This window comes from Prionailurus viverrinus, chromosome A3 (genome assembly GCF_022837055.1).
Source record: "Prionailurus viverrinus isolate Anna chromosome A3, UM_Priviv_1.0, whole genome shotgun sequence".
Classification (NCBI taxonomy): Eukaryota; Metazoa; Chordata; class Mammalia; order Carnivora; family Felidae; genus Prionailurus; species Prionailurus viverrinus.
The window spans coordinates 109,370,116-109,392,641 of NC_062563.1; the positions used below are offsets into that span (position 1 = coordinate 109,370,116).

General features: G+C 38.5%; 1 long non-coding RNA gene across 1 annotated transcript; it reads left to right on the top strand.

The window, feature by feature from the left end:
- The first annotated feature begins 1,651 nt into the window (after positions 1-1,651).
- LOC125162820 (uncharacterized) lies at positions 1,652-22,158 on the top strand. Its single transcript, XR_007151188.1, has 4 exons — positions 1,652-1,768; positions 4,172-4,302; positions 7,010-7,153; positions 21,821-22,158. It is a non-coding gene; the product is annotated as an uncharacterized LOC125162820 (long non-coding RNA).
- Positions 22,159-22,526: the final 368 nt, after the last annotated feature.

Consider the following 22,526-nt stretch of genomic DNA (forward strand, 5'->3'; position numbering starts at 1 on the left):
ACGACTCCTGGATGGCTTAGTCAGTTAAGCATCTGACTCTTGATTTCAGCTCAGATAATGATCTCACAGTTTGTGGGTTTGAGCCATGCTTCAGGCTCTGCACTAACAGTGCAGAGCCTCCTTGGGATTCTATCTCCCTCTTTCTGCCCCTCCCCTGCTTGCTCTCTATCTCTCTTTCAAAATAAATAAACATTTTTTTAAAAATTTTTTAAAAAGCTCTATGCAGCCCCAAGATTTTATATGTATGTTTCCCTAAACTTTCTTCTCAGGCTTTCATTATTTTTAAGTGTTTCATTCATTTGGAACTTGTTATTATAATATATGGTGCAGGGGAGTGTTAATTTCTTTATTTTCCAGATGGATGGTCACTTGTACTGGCACCAGCCATTACATAAGCCATCCTTTTCTTTCATGGAATTGAATATTACTTTTGTCACGCAGAGATCTTTTATACGTCCTCTATCCTATTCTGATCTATTTCTGTTCCCAAACCACAAACTATGGCTGTTCTTCTGTGTTTTAAACATATTTGGTAAGGCAAGTCAACTATTATTTTTTTTTATAATTTGCTTTACCTGACATTTATTTTTCCATGTGAATAAATGAACTCCAAAGTCATTTTACCCATTACAAAAAAATTTAAATTCTCATTGGAAATGCATTAGATTTATATATTAATTTGGGAGAACTGATATTTTCTTACATCAGATCTTGTCATCCTTGAACATGTATATTCTTTCCATTTGACTGGATCTTGTTTTAGGTCTTTCAATCAGATTTTATTGTTTTTTTCTTAAAGATCCGGTACTGTTCCTGTGAAATTCATTCTTAAGTATTTTTTATTGCTATTTTAAATGGTACTTTTTCACTTCTACTTCTAGCTGGTTTTTGTATTCTCTATTTCTTTGCATATTTATTTTACATTTAGCCACCTTAGTAAATTCCTTTATTAATTATGGAAGATTTTTAAATGAGTATTTATTCAGCTTTCTAAATTTTTTTTAAAGTTTGTTTGTTTGTTTATTTATTTATTTATTTATTTATTTATTTATTTTTTAGTAATCTCTACACCCAATGTGGGACTTAAACCCACGACTCCAAGATCAAGAGTCAAATGCTCTTCCAACTGAAGCAGCCAGGTGCTCCCTTTTTAGGTGATTTTTATCCTTATTTTCAAATATTTATACTGGTTATTTCATTGTCCTATCTTATTGTATTTGTTAGAGCTTCCAGAATAATGTTTACTAATAATGGTGATAGTGGACATCATTATCCATTTTCTGATTTTAATGTAAATGTCTTTAAAGTCATTTAGAATGATGCTTCTTATTTGGTAAATCATCTCTATCATACTTAAGTAATTTCCTTTTAGTTCTATTTTACTAAAATTTCTTATTAGGAATGGATACTATATTTTATTAGTACTCTCAAGAGCTATTGATAGAATTGCTTTTTTCTCCTTTATTTTTTTTTTTTATTTTTTTTTCAACGTTTATTTATTTTTGGGACAGAGAGAGACAGAGCATGAACGGGGGAGGGGCAGAGAGAGAGGGAGACACAGAATCGGAACCAGGCTCCAGGCTCTGAGCCATCAGCCCAGAGCCCGACGCGGGGCTCCAACTCCCGGACCGCGAGATCGTGACCTGGCTGAAGTCGGACGCTTAACCGACTGCGCCACCCAGGCGCCCCTCTCCTTTATTATTTTAATGAATTATGCTGATTCCCTGATGTTGAATCATCCTTGCATTCCTATAATATTTGCTTGGCTGTAAGTACACCTCTTTTGGTACACTGAACTCTATTTGTTAATATTTAGGCATTTTGTATCTATATTCATAAATGATTTTGATCTGTGGGAGGTTTATTGTTTTTTGTCTTTTATTCTTTTTTGGCATTCAGATTACGCTAGCTTCTTAAAATGAATTAGAGAGTTTTCAATCTTTTCCTATAATTTAGAAATTTTTCACTTAAGTTGGAATTATCTGGTGTTTAAAAGATGATAGAGTATAGCTATGAAACCGCTTGGACCTGGTGCCTTTTTAAAAAAAGGTAGACAGATCTTGCTCAAAGGTAATTGATCTATTCAGTTTTTCTGATTAATTTTGTAATTTATGTTTTCCTAGGAAACCATGTATTTCCTTACGTTTGTCAACCAATCTGTTGATAGAGCATAAGCATCTTTCCATGTGCCATATAAAGAATGGTGGAGAGAGAAATAACACTTATTGAACACCTGCTATGTGCCAATCACTGTGCTTCATATTTATTTATACTGTCACATTTAATTGAATCCTCATATTGGTCCTGTTGAACACGTATTATTATCCTCATTTTATAGATGAGAACATTGAGACTTGGAAAAAGGAGGTAATATTATAGCCAGGATCATAGTTAAAAAATGGCAGAGGGAGCCAGGATTGCAACTTAGGTGATTTCAGAACTGGTACTTTTATTACTTGCAGCTTTCTCCAAATAGTTAGCAACCATTATATTTAGTTACTGAAAGATAGTTGTTTAAGGAAATGTGTTATTGTTTTCTTTCGTTCCCCAAAATTATTGAACATTAGGAGAGTTTTTTGGTTTCCACTATAACAAATGAATATTAAAAGGAATATAGTTTTTTTCTTTCCATATTTAAGACATTGTTTTTCCTTAGGCAAGGTTTCCAGAAGAGAATTACTAGTTCCAACACTATGGTCATATTAATGACTAACATATATCGAAAGGCACATCTTAAAAGGGAGGATAACAACAAGATTACATGGAAAAGTAGTATGACTTTTTCTAGGAAAAGACTTACTACATTCTGAGATTCCCTTTGAGATCTTACTTATAGTCTTTTCCTCATTTCCTGTGGGAATCCCTTACTCTCTGAGCCCGTTCTCTGCTCTCTCCTTCATTGCCCTGGAATCACTTCCTACCTTTGAATAACCATCAAATGCTGCCACATTCCTCTCACCAAGTTCATATGGCTTCTACTCCTCCCCAGTCTTCCTCCTGTCTTTCCATCTCTACAGTGCTAGCCTTTAAAAACACCTGTATGGGCCTTGGCAGACCCTTGAAAAATGTTTTTAGGAAAAGTCTCTTAGTTACTAAACCTTGCCTGATCATTATATAGAGCAATGGTTTTCAGTCTGTACTCTTCAAAGCCCTCGGGCTTTTTCAAACCTGCCTTGGGAACAGAAACAAAGCCACCAAGCTTGTGGAGTCCCGGGCCCCTCTCTCCATCCCCTTCAACTAGAGTCTCTTTGTTCTTGCCTGAAAACAAACTGCAGCTTGTGGGGAAGCATTTCCTTTTAAAATTGGTTTCTGCTAGGGGCACCTGGGTGGCTCAGTCAGCTGAGCGTCCGACTTCGGCTCAGGTCATGCATGATCTCACTGTTTGTGGTTCGAGCTCCACGTCGGGCTCTGTGCTGACAGCTCAGAGCCTGGAGCCTGCTTCGGATTCTGTGTCTTCCTCTCTCTCTCTCTCTCTCTGCCCCACCCCCACTCATGCTCTGCCTTTGAAGAATGAATGAACATAAAAAAATTAAAAATAAAATAAAATTGGTTTCTGCTGCTTAAAAACAAAGGCTCTAAAATTATTGCAATAGAGAAATAGGAATTAATCTAAGAAGTTATAGCCAGATTTTATGAAATTAATAAAGTTTATAATATTAGTAAAGTTACTACAAGCCTAAAGAATACTGAGAAAAATCTCCTGACCCTCCCCCAGACTGACCTAGAATGTATACCGCACACACACATACACACATAAGACCACAAAAACTTAGGATTGTCTATTACTTTCCAATTACTGCTGTGACAGAAAAAGAAAGTTTGGCACTTTGGGGAATTGAAATTAATTGAAAGCAGACTTGAGCTAATTTTCATTTCAGTGTCCTTTATTGAATGGGTCTTTAGTGCACATTTCTAATTTAGTAGAATGAGAACTTTTTATGTTGGGGGGAGGGTGATGAGGAAATATTTTCCCCTGAAACTAAAGTAATTCATCAGGACAAATTCTGCAAACGTTTTCAGAGAAGAAAATCTCTAAAATCTTTGGTAGAAGAATGCTTGAAAATAATTATGGAAGTAGTTGTTTGTTTTTTTTCTATAGCTTAGAAGTGACATAGGTTTTATGAAATGGCATATTTCATGACCTTGTTTGTACATATGTCACTGTTTGCAGGTTCTCCTACATTGTATCACTTGATCATTGCAACAGTGCTGTGGAGGGCACTGTTACCACCCAGGACCAAAGGAAACTGAAGCTCTGAACAATTAAGTATTTACTCAAAGTTACACAAGAAGTAGCTCCAAGTAAGACCACTATTCTATTAGCCTACATCTTTAAATAAGCCACTTCATAACACAGGATTCCAAAACACTATAATAGAAGGAACCACTTTTACTGTCATTAAAGATGTATTCTTGGGGTGCCTGGGTGGCTCAGTCAGTTAAGTATCTGACTCTTGATTTTGCTTCAAATGATCTCAAGGTTTGATCAAGGTAATCAAATGATCTCAAGGTAATGATCTCAAGGTTTATGGGATTGAGCCCCTCATCAGGCTCTGCGTCGACGGTGTGGAGCCTGCTTGGGGTTCTCTCTCTCTCTCTCTCTCTCTCTCTCTCTCTCTCTCTCTCTGTCCCTCCCCTGCCCGTGCTCTCTCTCTCTCTCTCAAAATTAAATAAACTTTAAAACAAATGTCTTACTTCCTATATGGGCTCTGCGAACTGTTTGAACAAACAGGTTAAATGGATTGGTAAAAGGAGAAAAGTTCCGGCAAGTCTGATGAGACAGAGGGAGATTGAGAGAAAAAGAAAGAATACAAAATAGGACAAAGAAGAGGGCTATAACCACCAATTCAGAGGCTATGAAATATTATTTTAAAAATTCTGTTTTTGGGGGCGCCTGGGTGGCTCAGTCAGTTGAGCGTCTGACTCTTGATTCCAACTCAGGTCATGATCCCAGGATTGTGGGATCAAGCCCCACATTAGGCTCCACTCTGAGTATGGAGCCTGCTTAGCATTCTCTCTGTCTCTCTCTGTCTCTCTCCCTCTGTCCCACTTCCCTGCTTGTGTGCTCTCTCTCTAAAATAAAACAAAATAATTTAAAAATTGTAATGTCAACCACAACACCTATTTAGAGAAGATAATTGAAAGAGGGGTGTCAAATGTCTATGCTTCAAATAAGAAATAATCTAGGATAATATCACAAGAAATTTCTGTAATAACAGTGACTGTATTATTTAATCTGTATCAGAGAATAGGATATATGTAAATCACGAAATCCATCCCATGAGATTCTGATACCAAAGCTACTCTAGGATAGCCTAAATAAATAAAATACAAATATTCTAAATAAAATGTCTGAAAGCAAAATTACAATACCATGAGTTCGTTCTAGAGTGTAAAAATGGCTGGATGCTTACAAATCTATTAATACAGTTCATTAATCAACATAATTCAAGAAAGGAAAGAGAGCACAGTGTGACCCTTAGAAGCAAAATGGTAAGGAGATAAAGCACATTTCACAATACCTGGGCACAGATGCAAGTGTTTATAATGAGGACACCTCAATGATAATGTAATTTTTGTACCTGCTTCCAAAAATATATACAATCATCAAATCATTCTTGAATACATAGCAACTTATGGTGGCAAAGGCGATAAATTAAAGAATTAAAATATAGGACCACCAGACATCCCTCAAAATAAGCAGTCTTATTCACAGAACAGATGAGCACAAGGGAAGGGAAGCAAAAGTAATATAAAAACAGGGAGGGAGGACCAAACATAAGAGACTCTTAAATATGGAGAACAGAGGGTTACTGGAGGGATTGTGGAAGGGGGGAGGGGCTAAAGGGTAAGGGGTACTAAGGAATCTACTCCTGAAATCACTGTTGCCCTATATGCTAACTAATTTGGATATAAATTTTTAAAAATAAAATAAAATTTTAAAAAATTAGCTGAACAAGAAAAAAAATAAGCAGTCTTATTTTGAAAATAGTCTTTGGTCCTCAAGTCAGCCTCTTAATTAACTTTTTCCCAAATATAGGTGTTGCTAGAAAAAGGTCAGCCCTGCCACTGACCAGGTTATAAGGCCATCATCACATCCTTGGTTAACTGCGTGAGCGCTAGTCTCCTCACCAGACTGTGAGCAACCTGGGAGCAGAGTGGTGGTCTTATTCATCTTTGTATCCCCAGCTCCTTGTGCCATTTTGGGCACATCATCAACGAATATTCATGGAAATGAACTGAATTCTCATCCAGTACCACAAGAGAAGCATGCTTTTTCCCACACATGCTTCACATAAGCAAAAAAGAATTACTGTTACATAGAACAAGGGTTTAGCCTGGAGGTAATTTTTGTTAGGGGGGAAAACCCATCAAGCAAAGTTTTAGTGGCAGGATGTATCCCCTGTGCCCACCATTGGAACCAGGATAGAGCAGGATCTCCTGACGAATGGTCCCACACCAAAACGAATTATAACTGAAGCTCACCATTGCCAGCAACCTCAGAGCACCCAAAGCCAGTGAGAAGAGGGCAAAGAGTGGGTGATTCCATAGATCAAGAGCACACAGAGGTTCTTTACATCAGAATATGGAATGACAGAGATCCTTCCACTTCCACTCCATGGGGCATTAAGTTGTTTGTTTACCCTAATATCAGTCAGGATAGTTATTTGGTTGAGCTGCCATGTGTCAACATGTCAATCAGAAAACAAAGAACACCAGCATGCTAACACGCACACACAACAACCCAGTGGTTAGAGATAACTATTTTAAAATTAAAATTAAAATTTAACTTATCATGTCATTTAAGACATCAAAACGTACCAAGAGTTTCCGACCCTGTTACTTCCAGGGGCTCTTCTGACTCATTTTATTGACTGGCATACATAAATGTGCCAGAACCCAATTTCGTGAACCTGAATGCTTTATAGTATGGGTCTGGTTAGGAAAATGCGCCCTCTCTCTTTTCTTATCCCAGTTTGACTCACTTTAATTTCAACCTTTCAAACAGGCTCTCTCCCTGGATTCATCTGAGTTGAAGTTCAGAGCCTCTCTGAGACACTCTGCAAGAGATGGAGAGAACAGTGTGGCCCCAGTGCAAGGCAAATGCCTACTTCAAAGGAAGATGAAGTGACTGTCGCTGTATTCTCACCAGGTTGGTCCTGCCTGGGAAAATGGGAAGGGCAAGAGAGGCTCCTGGGAGAGCTGTGAAGGAAAGAGCCTGAGCCCCAGAGAGAGCTCCCTCCAGCCCTAGGGATGACCCTAATTAGCAGAGCGGTCTATCAACATGGCCAACTTCAGCTAGTCCTCAGGAAGCATTCCTCCTGCTGAGGCAGAGACAGCAGCGGGCCTCACAAGAGCTGGATCACGTGACTGAGTTAGTAGTACCTTGTGAAATAGATCATCAGTCACCAAAGCCTTTTTAGGTAAGAGGGGAAACCAGGTTACCGCTGCCTCTCCTGGGAGAAGTTTTTTCATAGTTCAGATAAAGTGACACATCCAATTTGGATCTGCCTTTGGCACTTTCAGAACTGCTAGAAAGGAGAATAGAGCAAATCCAATCTTGAGAATGACTGTAATTTCTCATTACCTCCCAGGGAGCTCCAGAAGTTGGAAATCATAGACAAACCCTGCAAATCTATAACTTCAGTTAGAAGAATAGCCCCCAGCTCGTGCACCATTGACAGGAGTCAGTGATGTTCTTGAGCCACTAAAAAACGACAACATTCTCCCTGCACAACTGGTCTATGCATTTATACCTGAGGATCTCAGTCCCTGCCTTTCCCCTGCCTTAAAACCCTCTGCACTCTGCCAACCCAAATCCCACTCAACCTTCAAAGGGCAATTATTCCCTTCATAAGCCTGCCTTGACGTCACCTATTCTCCTCAACTGTCACCTATCCCCACAAAGGCAAGGATCATCCTATAACCTGTTATGACTAGAGTCCAACAACATATTAACCTCGATATAAGACGCATTCAATATTTTTGTTCATCGATGAAAAAATGTAAATTCATCATTAGTTTGATTGTTTCTTTAATCATTTCAGCCTGTTTCATACATGGCCTTCCTAGAGCTAAAGCATACTGAACCCAATCACTGAGTACTTTCTTACCATTTCTTACCAATATCTGGAAAGTTTGGCGCAAAGTGGAGAGGTCTAGAAATACTCCATAAAGAGACCAGAACACATTGGGACTGGTTTCGCTAAGAAGCTATATATACTGATTCCTAAATCTCTTGTTGCACTGTTTCGATTTCCTTTTGGGAACAACTTGGGACAAGAGTAAGTAAATGAAACATAGAAGTTTTCCATCCTCCTGTCTCCACACAACTACATACTTCTGCCATCCCGGAGAGTTAGATAGCAATCCTATCCTTCAGAACCTTGAAAAATATACTGTATATAGAAACACAGTGAACAATCTCAGTTGAAATCTATTCCAGGGCTGCCTAAACATACTATAAGGAAATCATTCCCTGCACAGATTATGCCCGTTTCATCCTGTCCTGATGTCATTTGAAAATGATTCCCTTACCTGAAGGCAAATCAGTCTAACAGAGGGGCACACACATGCTGAGCCACATCATTTTCCACCTCCAATGCTGGGGACTTAGTGCCTTTCATAGACCATCCATTTTGCTTTTCAATCATGCAATCTGAACATTTTCACCAAGGCTTCCCATCATGGATCAATGTAAAAATGTTCCCCCCAGATCCTGACCTGCTGATTGGCAGGGTCAAGAAATGGGAAGAACACTGGACTAAGATCCGACCCTGACTGCTCACTCGGCAGGGCCAAGAGGAAGCCACGAGAGTCTGGGCTTCCATTTTCTCAGATCTAGTACAAGGAGGCTCTCAAAGTCTTTGGAGCTCTAAAATGCTGAGATTAAAATCCAGCAGGGTAAAAAACAAAAAATAAAAATTTAAAAAATAATAATAATAAATAAAATCTAGCAGGGTATCTCCAAATATTACTTAGCAACTTGGTGATATAGCAACCGGTGGCCTCCCTTCCCCAGCCCCTCAGTCCCCACAGCCTCCCATAATTGTTTTTTTGTTCAGTCTGAAACACCAAAAAACCAAAATGAAAACAAAAAACCCACTATAACCGCAACTGGAATTATGTTAAGTAGTTTATAATTTCCCAATCCTTAATTCTTTCAGTATGCAGTTTGGACTGTTTTTTAGTACTCAGGTCGTTTTGTTTGTTTGGTTTGGTTTTGGGTTTTCTGTTTATTTATTTATTTATTTATTTATTTATTTATTAGTAATCTCTGTACCCATTGTGGGGCTAAAATCCATGACCCCAAGTTCAAGAGTAGCATGCTCTTCCAACTGAGCCCACCAGGTGCCCCTAGTACTCAGGTCTTTATTTTGAGGGAAAGAAACAAAACTGACTTTTCTTCTGATCTTTTTTTTTCCCCTGCTAAATGAATATCCCTGGTTGTTATATTTCTTTCCAATGAATATTTGCACTTGGCTGTTCCATGGTCACCTCAAACTCAAGCTGTTTTTTTTTTAATGTTTCTTATTTATTTTTGAGACAGAGAGAGACAGAGCATGAATGGGGGAGGGTCAGAGAGAGAGGGAGACACAGAATCCGAAGCAGGCTCCAGGCTCTGAGCTGTCAGCACAGAGCCCGACGCGGGGCTCGAATTCACAGACCCTGAGATCATGACCTGAGCCGAAGTTGGACGCTCAACCGACTGAACCACCCAGGCACCCCTCAAGCTGTTTTTATCACACTGGTCATCTTAACCTATCCAGCCTCCTCCTTCAGATTCCTCTAGCTCTGTCATTAGCACTACCATTGACCCAGGCTCAAGACCTCCGAATGAACTTCCTCTCCCCATCCAGTCTAAAGGAAGTAAAATCCTTCTGAGTCTTTCTTTGTCAGATTTCTTAAATTTCCTCTTTTGCTTTTCATGTTACCTCTTTGTTTCAACCCTGACTCCTCTGTGCCTAAACCTCTGTAGGAGCTTCCTAATTAGTTTATTCAACACTCTAGGCCACTACTAGATTATTTTCCTTTGGTCGTTTCTTACTCCTCCTCAAAAACTTGAGTTATAAAATGTAATACATAAATTATTTTTTCAGGGTCCTCCACAATGTCCCTGACCTTCCTCTCCAACCTTGTTTCCAACCTGTAGGGGATAATTCCAGCCTTCTGAGTTAATTCATCACCTACATTCCTGCCTTGTCTCTCCCATTCCTTCTGCCTTGTCTGCCTTCCTCACCCTACCCCAACTGTCAAATCCTTCCTCATTCCCTGAGGTCTAACTCAGGCCCATAACCTCTGGAACTTCCTCCTTCAATCCAATAGTAAATTAGCCCTCCTTTCTTGGAATCCTCTGAACTCAATTGGAACCAAAACCATGACTTTCTACTGTTATTTATCTTACATAAATAATCTCATTGTCTAAATAGATTATAAACTTCTTGAGAAAAGAGATTATTTCTTCCACCTCTTGGGATCCTTGGTGCCCATTCTATGTTCTTACATAGAGTAGAATCTTGTTCAATAAGATGACAAAACTGCCAAACACTGTCAATGATAACTATTTAGCACATAATCTAATGTGTTAATTAGGTGTAATCAACTATTAGTAATGAATTGGCTAAGTGCTCTCTTAGCTAAAAATCTGATAATCAGTAGTCACGGATGTAGAGACTAAGGGAGGAAGAACTTGGCCACAGGAAATCCAGGCTGGGATAGTGGAACAGAGGGATTTAAGGCTCTATCTCAGCCCTAGAGGGCATTTTCAGAGTTACAGGGTCAAAAGTAGATGATCTGTAGTGGCTTAGCCCTTGTCAGATATATATTTAATTCAAATAAGATTAGAATTAGATTATATATATATTATTATATATATTATATATTTATATGTTATATTTATATATTCTATATTTATGTATTATCTCTGTATATAGAATATATAATTATATATTCTATATTATATATAATCTTATATATTATTATTATATATATAACATACACACACACACACACACACACACACACACACACACACACACACTAGACTAGAAAGTTTTGGATTTAGAGGTAAAGTGAATCCTTTTCATCCTTAACCCACTTTGGAATGCACCTTAGCAATGTCACTACCTGGGGTTTGCCCACTTCTTTTCTTTAAACATCCACAGGACCTGCCTTCAGCCTGCAGTGTCTGCTATTCATCTGCTTGGGGACCCACACTTCCAGCCTCCTCCAAAGCAAATCGCCTTATAGGCAGCAAAGGAGCCAGCAGATGCAAGATGAATCTGGGGCAGGGCGGGGGGGAGGCCCACCCTTTGAAAGCAGTATTTCCAATCTAGTCCTTGATTCTTTACCTCCTTCCCACACATTCTTTAGGTGGGGTCCTTCCTCTAGGCTGTGGTTTGTGGAGCTGAAGAGAAAAATACTGAAGATATGGATGCAAAATTCACATGCAAAACAAATCCCTGCTTGGTAAATTCCTGTAAATTCAATTATCAAAGCTTTTTGACTTTATTGTTAATAGCCGTAATTCCCATGGGGGAAAAAATGAGATAAATAGGTAGATGCAGTACATTTGAAAAATCATTCAAATGCTGAAATAGAACGTTTAGACTCACAGAAGCGAGAGAAGCTCATTGGTGAAAATCTTAGGACACGAAAGATGTGAGAAGGGAAAGCTAGATTGAAACCCAAACTCTTACACACCTCCACCAGGGCCTATTTCGTTCCTATCTCTTGGCAACTTCAAGGTCTTCTCAAATTTACAATATCCCATAATCACATAGCAAGGATAAAAAGGCTCCAAGGCTTTTGGTGACCTTATTAGAAAGGCCTTCCCTGACCACATGTTAAGAGCAGGACCCAGCCTCCACTGCCCATCTCTCTTCCATTGCCTCATTTTTCTCGATGCATTTCCCAGCAAATGACAGCGCTATCTATTTATCGTTCTTTGACCATCTTGATCCACCACCTCCAGTTCATTAGGTCATGGGCAGTTTTATTCACTCTGCATTCTCTGAAGTCTGACACAAGATCCAGCATAGAATAGGTTCAAGTAAATAGGTGTTAAATAAATGAATGAACCAATATCATAGTTTGGAGACACCAAGCCAAACCAAACTAGAATTACTTGCAGCACAAACTAAAGATGAAGCATATAGTGGTAAAGAAAATCAGAACTGAAGGATTACGTTGACATCAGCCAGCCAAACCCTGTTGCTTCAGGAATGAAGAAATGAGGTCACGCGGTTAAGTGACTTGACTAAATCCTAAGCTCTTGTTTGGACAGAAATAATAAAATGAGTCATTCAGAGGCCCTGGTTACCACCACAGGAGCCAGAATCTGGAGCTTGCCTCTGCAGGCAGCCTCCATCCAGCTGTGGCATGGGGGAGCCCCCAGCAACCAGCAGGGCCTGAACACCAGTTACAGCCGGATGAAGGACCAGCATGCACCAGTCTATCAGAGGCAGGAACAGAGCTCTGGAAATGGGAGAGGGAGAAAACTATGTTTGCCAGGACTTCTCTCAAGGAAAGTATCCTGTGTGATTGAAAGGAATGCTTGATCAACATTATGAGGGTGTGTGGGTACGGGCACGTGGGTGTGTTTGGGGATGGGGGTGATGGGCTGTCCTATGTGCAGTCTTTTTTTTTTTTAATCTTTTTTATTTTTTTAATCTTTATTTATTTTTGAGAGAGCAAGAGAGATAGAGCTTGAGCAGGGGAGGGGCAGAGAGAGGGAGACACAGAATTTGAAGCAGGCTCCAGGCTCTGAGCTGTCAACACAGAGCCCGACCGGAGTCGAAGGAGAGGGGGGCTCGAACCCATAAGCCATGAGATAATGACCTGAGCTGAAGTCCCACGCCTTAACCAACTGAGCCACCCAGGCGTCCCATAATTCTTTTTTTTTTTTTTTTTTTTTTTAAGTAGTTTCCACAACCAACCTGGGGCTTGAACTCACGAGCCTGAATTTAAGAGTCACATGTTCTACTGACTGAGTGAGTCAAGCGCCCCCTAGATGCAGTCTTAAGTAGCAACAAATGGTCACCAAAAAGCCTTCTAAGAAAGGTGAGTCCGGTTTCCTAGTAAAATGTTTTGCTGAGAGCTGTAGAGTGAGGCTGCAGCTGAGCTGCTATTGATTCTGGATGGGAGGCCAAGTATTGCCCTTCAGGGGCCTCATTTTTCGCTCTTCCTCCATGAAGGAATCAGCTTGTCCTTTATTCAAATGTTGAAAATTGATAGTAAATCCCTTTGAATGAGTATCAGATTTTTAGCCTGCCTCAGGTGTCTTGATCCTTAATTTTATATCTTAGGAGCCCCTTCTCACTAACTCTAGCTCATTGGCTCTGCAAATCACAATCTGGTCATATCCTTTCCAGCACTCTGGTCTGGAACCTTGGAGAGGCTGCATGGGTGGGGCTCCCCATGTGTCCCTGTGCCAACCAGACACTAGCTGATATAATGTTGCTACTTGTAGCAGCTATCAACTGAACCAGTTGAACTTACTTGATTTGTTTCTCTATTTCATAGTATTTAAAATGAAACATTATAGTAGTTAGTATATGTGTCGCAGTTCATGCATTTCATCAGTAGATGAATTTCACAGTTCATGCATTTCACAGTAGATGGTCACAGTTCATGCATTTCATCAAATACTTGACTCTGTACCTTTGTTTATCCCGTTCTTTATGCTTCAAGTATCTTTCCTTGCCTGAAGAAGTATTTCTCATCCTTCAAGGCTCAATTCAAGCACCTTTCTCTATGAAGCCTGCCCTGATCTTCCAAGTCATTTAGTCAACCCCTCTTCTACTACATTCTCACGCTATACTGTTAGTATCTCTCCCTGCTAGGCGTTGTAGGCTACAGTCTCTCTGTCTGATTCCCGTGGGATACTGTCAGCCCCACTAGGGCAGGGACCATTTCTTATTCATATCCATTGTACCCAGTGGGTACAGTGAATTCTTACCAAACTAGAGAGCTGGACTTTAAGCCTCAGGATAAATATAGATCATCTCCTTATTTGGCAATTTTACTTAACAATAAGCAACTTAAAAATATACATTCTTAAATGCTGAGATATTTTATAGAGGGGCATGCAAAAATTAGCTTGGCTTTTAAAGGTGAATACATTTATATTATTTGTTCACATTCCTCTGACGTGAAGTTTGAGAATGTTTTGTGATGAATGCTCAACACAAGTTTGAGTTGAATTTAATTCAATTCCAGAGGATGTTGATGGTTAATGATTATTTTTCCCCAAAGCAAACAACAATAGGGAGAGATTGGTAAAAGGGTACAAACTCTCAGCTATAAGATGAATAAAGTCTGAGGGTCTAATGTATAACATAGTGACTATAATTAATAATACTGTATTGTATAGTTGAAATTTTCCTTTTTTTTTTTAAAGTTTATTTATTTAAGTAATCTCTATAACCAACATGGGACTTGAACCCACAACCCTGAGATCAAGAGTCAGGTGCTCTTCCTACTAAGTCAGCCAGGTGCCCCTATAATTGAAATTTTCTGAGAGTAGAACTTAATGTTCTCACACACACACACAAAAAAAAAAACAAAACAAAACAAAAAAAAAAACGGTAAATATGTGAGGTGATGGATGTGTTAATTAACTCAATGGGGGAAATCCTTTCATTGTATATACATATAACAAATCAGCTGGTTAAATACATTACAATTTTATTTGTCAGTTATTCCTCACTAAAGCTGAGGGGAAAAAAAAACAGTACAGAACTTTATTTATTCATAGTAATATCAAGGAGATACATTTTTGTTTTAAATTAATAAGCTAGAAAAGGCAAGCTGGAAAAGTCAATGCTATTTTACCTAAAATTATAAATTCTGTTTTAACATAAATTCACTGTCTAAACATATGGACCAGGAAATCTTTTGGAGCAACTACTCTTTGGCAAAGACCAAGTGCCTCTTTGTATTAAAAAATATATATATACATATGATCCATCATACACACAAAAGTGCCTATTCAATATATATGTAAGTTTAGTCTTCAAAGCTCCTACAGCATCTAATAAGTAAAATTTTAATTAATAATAAATATTTATCAAGTAAATATCCTTGAGACATTATAGTCTTTCCTCAATTATGAAGCCACTGCCAAGCAGTAGGAGGCGAGACTACAGATGGATTTTTACCTGGGTATATTAGGTTAGGTAGAGTCAAAAAGAAATAGACTAGCTATGGAATTATTTGTAAGCCTTGCTCTAGTTGTATTACTTCGAAACCTAAATTACAAAAATAATTATAAAAGAAATACATATACTCAGTGTAGAAATACTCTAACCAACTGATTTTATCCTCCTCTCTTTGCTACTCTTTGCGGGTGGAAGAGTTGCTAGGAAAGTGAACAGTCCACCAGGAGTTACTAGAGTCCATGCAGAAGGCAGGGGGTGTGCAGACCAGGAGTGAGTGATATACCCTGAGTGACTGACACTAGTCTGGTTCTACATGGGACTCCCTGCATTGAGGGTGCAAACTGCTGCCCAAATTTTGAGTTTTATCTTACACACGCCATCTCTGAGCTTCGTTCTCCCAATCTCCTTTGCAAAACCAAAGACTTTGCAATGAATTCCATCTGATTTTTAGCAACATATCTTTTTAATAGCATATGGTTTCATCACTGATCCTCCAACAAGTCTGAATCAAGTGGTCTTATCTCTTTTTTCTACCTTATTCTATCATCTAACTTATTATTCTATCATCTAACTTATTATTCTATCATCTAACTTATTAGTCCCATGTTCATTTGTTCAATCATACATTAATTATAGGCTTCTTACCTACCTATGAAAATCTTAGTCAGAATCCTTCAGTGACTCCTAAAGTTCAGATGTCCTCATGCAGTGGACCTCTACCTTCATCTGGCCTCTATGTCAGTCACTGTCAGGGCTCCTATCACAGAGACAGTCTTGTGGTTCCCTGTCTTTTCTAGCCTCTCTAGCCTCTGGGCTTTATAAAGTTGTTCCTCGGTGGACATCCTTCCCTTACTCTGGGTTAGCTCCTTGTGTCTGTCAAAGTCAGTGCAAGTACCACTCTTCCCTGTCTTTCTTGACATGCCTTGCTAAAGGTAAGCCCTTGCTTTTTTTGTGCTGCCTTAGGGTTTTGTCCACAGAAATACTATGTTCACATGGTATTTATGTGAAAGTATTCACCTAAAAATCTTACTTCTACAAAAGGCAAGGGTCCATATACTCTCAGGGTGTCCATGAATCCCCTGAATTATAGGCAGAATTTTATGGGGGTTCATTTTCTTCTGGGAGAAGATTCAGAGCTCACATCAGACTCTCAACAAAGTCCATATTTACCCTCTCACAACCAAACTAAGAACACTGCACTAGACCAAGAGTCCCTAGGAATCAGAAAGTCAGTTCTATACTTCTTTGAATCTCTACAATTAGATGGCTAATGTTAGATGAATGAACATTTCCGTTATTTTTTTTAATGTTTATTTATTTATTTGGGGGGGGGGAGCAGGGGAGGGGTAGAGAGACGGAGAGAGAGAATCCCAAGTAGGCTCCGTGCCATCAGTGCACAGCCCAATGTGGGGCTTCAACTCACAAACCACGAGATCATGACCTGAGCTGAAATCAAGAGTCGGTTGTGTAACCAACTGAGCCACCCAGGCACCTCAACATTTCAGTTACTATTTAGAGGTAGACGTTTATATTAGTAGATATATAGTAAATTCAACCTCCTCCATTCATTGATGTTTTTAAGCAGACAGGAAGTATGATACAGTAAAAAGTACATTAGTCAAAAGGAAAAATATAGAAACATTTATGCCAAATTAGTAGCAGTGGTTATGCTTGGAAAGGGGAATGGGCTAGGGGTGAGATGGGCTTTCATACTTATGTTCTTCTGTCTTGATCAAGTTTGTTTTATAATGTGTGCTTTTTAGTTTTGAAACTTAAAAATAATGTTTTAAACCATAGGACTTTCTCCTTAAGTTCATGAGACATCTAACTTCAAATTGCACATCTGCTACTTATTTAGTGTTGTGCCCCTGGGAATGTTATTTACCCTTTATAAGCCTACACATCCTCAATTGTAACATGAGGTTAATACTTACCTATCCCACATAGTTATCACGTTACAAAGCCTAGTATGAAGTAGGGACTCAGTAAATATTAGTTTAATGCAAATTTTGTTGTCCTTTAGGTGTTTTGATTTTTTTTTTTTTTTTGCCCTGCCCAAAGACATCCACAATAGAACTCAATGAAAATATAGTTCACTATTGTCTCAATACTGTAAGCATTCATACATTTGGTAAAAGTCTAATGTAACATGGCTGGTTTATAAGGCGGCTATTAGCTCTGATTGCTAACTAATAAGGAATCCCATGATATATTTGCTTGTTTTTAAGCAAAGAGGAGTTACAAGATTCTTAAGAAATTTATAAATGTTTACATTTACATTTATAAATAAAGTACAAGGACACTGGTTTAAGCTAAGCTCTCCGTTCATCTGTGTGGTTACTAGAAACAGGTTCTTTGAAATATTCACTCACCTCGTGGCCTGTCTCCACCAGTAGACATCACACCATGTTTTGTGAAGTCTTTCTGATTTTTCTAGAGGTTCTACAAGAAATAAAATGCCATTGATAATGATAGGTACCTTGTAATTTATACCACCCTTTGTTTTAATAATTTTATAACTAAAGGTTTTTATTGTATATTCAATAGATTGCTGTTAAAAAATTCTAATCATTTAATAACATATCAAGTAAAAAGTAAAAGTTCTTGTTTCTTTGAGTCTTTCCATTTTTCAGTCGCTTGGTGTTGAGTAGGCACTCAACTATTATTATTAACTCAACTATTATTGACAAATACAAATGAGCTCAACTATTATTGACTAATAAAAATAAATTTGTATGTATTTCAAATCAGCTGAAGTACTCCAACATTCAGAGCAGTTCATCTGACCCTAAAATAATGAAAGCCACAAATGTAGAGCTTTTCCTAAGCATCCCACATTAAATGAAATCACCTACTTCAAGTGACAAGTGGAATAGGTTTGTAATAGGTTTTTCTGCTGGGGCTAATTGAGGTGATCCACGGTTAAAATTAAGTGGAAACCCATTTGGAAAATACCCTATGAGTATATGGGTTTTTTTTTTTTAGTAATACAGCAGGTTTCAACCCAGCTATATGTTCTATTTATTTTTCATTATCTGAAACTCCTTGGGAAGTTTGGCCAAGTGACAGAATCTTTCTGGGCGTTGGTTTCTTGATCTGTATAATTGGCATAATAACAATAACAATGCAGATGTGAGGATGAAAGGAGATGAAGGTTGGGGGCCACAGGCTGGAATGTGGGCCCTTGGGGGACCAAAGGCTTACTTGGCCACCTTTGTCTTTTTTTTTTTTTTTTTTGTCACCGTCATCATTTTGTCAAGGTTCACTCCTATATCCAAAGAGACTCTATGTTTATTTCCAGCTTGGTCTGCTCTTTTTTTTTTTTCCTTTTAACTTTACAGAAAATTTTCTTAAAATGTTCCTTTTTGGGGTAGGCTGGGTGGCTCAGTCGATTAAGTGTCCAACTTCGGCTCAGGTCATGATCTCGCGGTTCGTGGGTTGGAGCCCCGCAATCAAGCTCTGTGCTGACAGCTCAGAGCCTGGATCCTGCTTCAGATTCTGTGTCTACCTCTCTCTCTGCCCCTCCTCTCTCTCTCTCTCTCTGTCTCTCTTTCTCAAAAATAAATAAACATTACAAAAATTTTTCAAAAATGTTCCTTTTTGGGCATAATGCTGTTCTTTGTCCTGAAGGAATATAAGGGACAATGTAGGGCCTGATACTTGCTCTGTCAGATGCTGCTCATTGCCACCCAGTGTTCCTTTTTCTTTAGTAACCCAGTTAAAAAACTACATTCCCCCTTCTCCTTCACTGCTAGGTATAACCACAAGAATAGATTCTACCCCTGAAGTAGTAGAAATAATGACAGTGATCTCTGAGAAGTCTCCTCAAAAGAGAGAACACATCTTTTTCTTCCTACTTTTCCTTCCTGCTGTCCAAATGCAAATGAGCCAGGGAAGTCTGAGCAACCTTCTGGACCAAGAGGGAGGCACTACAGATGGCAGAAGAACAGGATCGAAGGAACCAGGATCCTTCCCACAAGGACCTGCTCTAACAGCTTTGGATTGCCTACCTCTGGGTTTGTTTTTTGTTTTGTTTTGTTTTTTAAGTAGGCTGCATGCCCGATGTACAGCTTGAACTCACAACCCTGTCATCAAGAGTCACTGACTCTTAGCTGTCATCATCAAGACAGCATGGTATTGGCACAAAAACAGACACATAGACCAATGGAATAGAATAGAAACCGCAGAACTAGACCCACAAACGTATAGCCAACTAATCTTTGACAAAGCAGGAAAGAGTCACTGACTCTTGACTCCTGACTGAGCCAGCCGGGCACCCCTGAGCTTTTTTTGTTTTTAACGTAAGAGATAAACTTCTAGCTTGTTTAAGCCACTATTCTTTTGCTTTTCCATCATATACAGATGAACCCAAACTTACTGAGATGCTGGCACTCTAGGAAATAGTCTTGAACCAAGAAGCTTTTTTAATTCTTGAAAGTTTTCTCTCCTTTGAGCCTGTGCGTCCCTTCTACTTAACGAATTCTCCACTCTTCAGAAGCCTCTAAAGTGTCACTCCAGTCCTTGTTTTTACCTTCCTCCCTTGCAACACCCACATTTTGAATTTTATACACTCATTTGAGCTCTTCAGATAGGAACTTGAAAAATGGGGCCATTCTATTGGGTAAGAAAGAAGGAAGTTTGGCTAAAATTAAGTTTTTAGCTTTTTGTGGATTAAGGGGAAAACAGTTCATTTCAATGGAGCAAGCATTTATTAAGCACATATCATGTAAAAAGCCCTGTGCCAGGCAGTAGGAGAAATAGAAAGGTGACATTACTCCTCCTTCAAGGAGATACATGAGTAACTACAGCATGTGATGGGCAGTAAGAAATGCAAGAAGAAAAATATAAGGTGCCTAAAACTTTCAGAGGAAAAAGGATGAGTTCCAGTTGTGGGGATTATGGAAAATTTCATGAAGAAGATAGGATTTGAACTGCGGTTTGAACAATATGTAGAAATGGTTAAAAGAGGAGCAGCAAAGGAACAGAGGTAGAAAGTCACAAGGCATAGGTGCATCTGGAGATTCTAGGGAGTGTGAAGGGTAGAGGAGGAGGAAACACTAGACTGGTAGACTGAGGACAGATACAGGGCCATGAATATCTTTTTGGGAGCCTGCTCTGCAGTAGAGAGAATGAGGAGTCACTGAGAGATTTTAAACAAGAGAGTAGGCCCATCATGTGACTTCAGTAAGAAGATGCCTCCTAAAAAAGGCATGACAGAGGAAATACCAGCTGCAAAGAGGCCGGTGAGTAGAGAGTAGGAGGTAAAGATGCTCTGAATTAGAGAAGCAACCATTAGAAAGGACAGGAAGACACAGAAGCAACATTTCAGAGATTACTACATGAGCTAAATGTGTACGTTGCCTAGGAAAAAGATTTGGATTGTAATTCTCAGAGTCAGATGTGAAGAATATACCCATTAAGAAATTTTTAAAATTACACTTAATTAAACTAAAAGGAGGCTGAATATGCTGTAATAATGAACTTTCTGGTTCTACAATTTTATCAGAACCTTAACTTCTATTATCCTTAGATGTCAATGGGGGAGTGCATGAATAACTGGTAGATGCAGAAAGAGTATTGAAAAGTATCTTAACAAAGAAATACAATCATCCCTTCCTTCCCATTGTTCATCCTCTGCCCAGGTATTATGGTGAATAGCAGGTGTCAGGCTACCTTACACAGTAAAGCTTTTCCACTTCTCCCCAATTATCCCTTTACCACCCTTACGTGCCATCTCTACGCACCCCGTCCACCCACACATTCCATTAGGAATCCAGTGAAAATTTAAGAGAAAGAGTAAGCTTTCTAGAGAACATAAGAATTTGCTAACATTTGCTTCTTCCTTGCTCGCTTAAAACCATGCCAGCATAGCCTGAGGAAACATGGAAAGAGCTGGCACAGACCCATATAAGCGCATTGTATTCTCAAATAGCTTTGAGATAACTAATCTCCACCCCACGAAATCCTAAAACACTACTTCCTCATTCCCAGGGGATAAATTCTAGAGATATCCTCCGATGAACAAATTTGAGCATCTACTCGGCTGCCAATTTCTCTTTTTATTTTTCTGATTATTTTAGGAAGACTTAAAAGGGTGTTAATATCTACTACCTCTCCTTTCTCAATAAGGGGAGGAGCAGATAACAAAATAATCAGAAGAGTGTCCTCTGTAATATTTAGCAATTCATGGGTTAGTTCATTTTATTTGGGGCACTGAGAAGAAAGCACCTTACAGATAAAATAATGACGATTTTTTTCTTCCATGGTTCCCAAGGTGATTTCTGGCACTCTTGAAAGCACAAATGATTAATCAATTAATCAAGTCATTAGGGACAAGCAGCAGTAATGTGACTATCAAACTATGGATATTGGACAAACTGTATTCCCATGTAAAGTGTGTGTGTGTGTGTCAGGAGGTGGTCAGTTGGAGAATCAGTACCTTCAACATTGTCCCTGAGAAAAGATTAGCAGGAATTATTGATTCTTATATTTTATAAAAATCCAGAAACTGAGAAAAGTATTGGGAAACTCATGCTCCAGTCCTTAAATTCAGAATCAAAGATTCTTAACCTGGGGTCCATAGATTAAAATTCAGACCATCTGTAAATCTCCTAATACTGTTTGCAAAATTTTGTGTGATTTTGCAATTTTTTTTTCAGAGAGGAAGGAAGAAAGGAAGACTTTTTTGTGTGCCCATTGCTTGGAGTTTACTAGTTTACTGCTATATTGATATTCACTCTTGTATACAGAGAAGAGAGAAGGAAGGAAGGGGAATAAAGAGAAACAAGGAGGCTCATCAGTTCTGTCCCAAATCAAATCAACCAAACGTATGTGAAATTTGTACAAAGTATTTACCTGTTAACTTTTATGTGATACTTGTATTAAAAGTTAACAATAGTATAATCATTTTCCTTTCAAAAGCCTCTGAAGTTTCAGGCTGGTTTAGATTGCATTTTCAGAGTCCATGGTATTAACAAAAATGTAGATATTAATTAAATTCATAGAAACTGTTTAGAATAAACGTGTCAAAAAATTTCTCTAGTATAAATTTCTGATCATTTCTGTTAAATCCTTCAGAAGTACCTTCAATGAAATAGCTATACCATTTGCAGCAATGTAATTTTGTATTGAAAGGAGCTATTTAAAAAGACGAAAGGGTAATAAAAAGATGTATTTCTATATTTTCAGAATACTAGTTTTAGCATATAAAAACACATATAATTCCACTACTAATTAGAATGGAATGCTATTCTCATTTAAGTAAAGAATAGAAAGCTTTCAAGTGAAACCCAGTTCTTCTCATCATGCTCCCAAAACCCCACAAAGAGTTAGAATTAAGTTTCTAATGTCCCTGTGTAATTAATC